Source organism: Penaeus vannamei, chromosome 18, assembly GCF_042767895.1.
Source record: "Penaeus vannamei isolate JL-2024 chromosome 18, ASM4276789v1, whole genome shotgun sequence".
Taxonomy (NCBI): Eukaryota; Metazoa; Arthropoda; class Malacostraca; order Decapoda; family Penaeidae; genus Penaeus; species Penaeus vannamei.
In genome coordinates, this window is record NC_091566.1 from 40,412,977 (window position 1) to 40,415,925 (window position 2,949).

General features: G+C 40.8%; 1 long non-coding RNA gene across 1 annotated transcript; it reads left to right on the forward strand.

Moving 5' to 3' along the window:
• Nucleotides 1-1,055: 1,055 nt before the first annotated feature.
• LOC138864748 (uncharacterized) lies at nucleotides 1,056-2,160 on the forward strand. The gene is made up of 2 exons (XR_011399246.1): nucleotides 1,056-1,207; nucleotides 1,373-2,160. It is a non-coding gene; the product is annotated as an uncharacterized lncRNA (long non-coding RNA).
• Nucleotides 2,161-2,949: the final 789 nt, after the last annotated feature.

Sequence of the window (2,949 nt, forward strand, 5' to 3'; positions counted from 1 at the left end):
TGAACATTTTTGTGTGTGCGTGTATCTTTATATATATACTCACAAACACGCGCTCACATACACGCGTACACTCAGAATTGCTCCTGAACTTTTTTTTTTTTTTTTTTTTTTTTGCGTACATATATATATATATATGCGAGGACGTGTGAAGAAAATATTGGCATTCTTATAGACCCCAACCACAACCACCACCAACCATTCATTTAAAGGTAGGAGTTGTTGTCGACGAGGAAATTCAGATAAAAGTTCCTCTTCCCTTCTAATGTCGGTCAAGTAGAGCAGATGGAAGCGGATCTGTCTGCTTCCAAAATCTTGCCAAAACAATTGTGTGAACCTCAAGCGAATTGCGAGGAAAGTACTGCGTAATTCACATGTATTCTATCATTTTATTGTAATTTTACAACTTCTTATGGCTGGTTTTCTTCAATTGGGAATGCCTTTTCATCTGCAAGTCGAACGTTTTCTGTTTAGAATTCACTTCCGTGACGCTGCAACCATCATCTCTACGATCAAAATGATAATGGGAATAATGATAACAATGATGATGATAATGATAATAGTAATGAGAATACAGTTATTACAATAATATTAATTATCTTGATCATTATCATTTATTGTTATTGTCATCACCGTAGGTATCATCACTCTTATGACGAGGATGTGTTGAACAGTGATTGCGATCATCATTTCCGTAAACATTTCCTTTATCTTCCTCCTCGTGACTATCTTCCCCAATGAACGAGCAAGAGAGCGCTCAAGCAGTCACCGTCACATGGTCTTAAGAGGTAGGCAAATATAGTGGTTCAAGGCGGACAGGTTTTGCCAAGAAAGTTCTTTGGGAAAAAGAAAAACAAATCTTTTAGGGCACATAACGCTTACTTGCGGTGAATAATGGATGAAATCGTCATTGTGAATTATATCTTCATTTTGTTTGGGTTAAGGTTCGGTTTCATGAAGCGAAGCAAATGAACAAGAACACTGAAACGTCTTGCGTGTTTTGTGCTGGGTGACGTCGCTGCCTCGGCCGGGTATATAAAGGAGGGTTTAACCGCCTGTGGGCATTGCCAACTGTTTCCCTGTGCTAGAACATTAGAGCTGGAAACCGTGCTTTCGTGCTTGTTACACTTGAAGAGCTTCTCATCTCTACTTCGAAGCCTTCGCAGCGACTTTCTCCTTTTCTGAGCTTCCAAGCAGCTGTTTAGATCAGGTAAGTTACATCACTACATATCAAATTTGATATCAACGTTTTCCACTTTGTTTCTTAAACACACATCTACAGCCACACCATAGTCAAGCTGATGCAATTCATTTGGGATGAACAAACATTGCAATATAAGGAATATGGAATAATGATGAAACTCTTTCGACACAGCACGTGAGTGAGACTCAACCCCGAGTGCGACGAGATGCAGCAACCCGGCAAGAGCGAGCCCGTCCCCGTGTTGACTCGCGTCCGCAGCAAGACGTTCATCGTCACCGGCGAGGCGCCCGAGGGCGTCCCGAGCATGGGCGCCGCCGTCAAGGGACTCCTGAAGAACTGGCTCAAATCTGGGAGCGTCTTCGCCGCGCACCAGAAGGGCTTCATCCTCCCCGGAACGTGGACTCAGAGCCTCGCGATGGCCCAGTGAGAGCGGGCTGGTGCGAGATGCGACGGCGTTCACAGCTCAAGCCAAGACTGCATCGCTATACAAGAGATGCAGTTTGAACCGGCCAAAGATGGCTTTCTGAATGTGTAGAATGGAATTCTATCAATATTTTGGAAGTTCATCGACTAGGGCTGCGTGATTAAGAAACATTTGATCTCATTCCCGTCTCAGTCGAAGTTGCCAGAGAAATGGCGGATAAAACAGTGCCGTCAGAAAACAGCGATGAAAGGCTAGGAATCACCTGCATGTGCTTCTTAACACGCCTGAAGCGGTGAAGGTTAAGGAGGCAGAGGATACTCGTCTTTTTTATATATTCTGTTAATAGATTTAAGATAAGTAAATATGACTAACATAAGGCTGTTGCTGAAGACGCCAAGTGTGATGGCACACAGTGTTATGTAGCACACGTGATATAGATGTTTAGGTTTAGCATGAAATGTAAACGTCCATATTATATTTTATGACACTTTTTATACTACATAAATGATATGCAATAAATGCAATAACTTACTAATATCAGTCATTTTCCTTATACTACAAAATCGGTGACTCCGATTGGTGTACAGTTTTCAAAAGCATAAAAAAGAAATACATTTTGAAATATTTGGACCATCAACAGATGTAACAACAGCAAAGACCGTAAAAATAACGAAGTTAAAAGCTGACAATACTTATGATAATAATAGCTTTATATCTATAAAGGACAAACTTGTTAACTGTATTACAAATACCACGTAATATTATTGATGATACTATAATAAATCGTATACTCCTGGAGGTTAATAGTATTAACAAGTACAACGCCTTACGTACGTGAACATTAGATAATGGAAATACTCTACCCGGAAACAGTCCTGTCAATTGCCAAATGGTTGCTTGTCATTTCGTGACAGAGTGGGTCATGTGCGTCCAAATGCCGCGCCTGGACAGTCGGATTCCCACTCGATTCCCGTCATGGGCCACAAGGGACGCGGAAGAAGGCCCTGTGGACGGACGCTCGGCAAGTGGGAAAAGAGACTTGCGAGATACAAAAAGAAAAAGAATATAAGAATAAGAAGAATACTACTGATGATACCATAATTAATCGTATACTACTGGAGGTTGATAGTATCATCAAGTACAACGCCTTACGTAAGCCCTGTGGACGGATGCTCGGCAAGTGGGAAAAGTCTTGTGAGATACAAAAAGAAAAAGAATAAAAGAAGAAATAAAATGGCGATATATGTTACCTGCGATTATATTAACTATATGCGTACACTCAAACACACTCGCAAACATATATATATATATATATATATATATA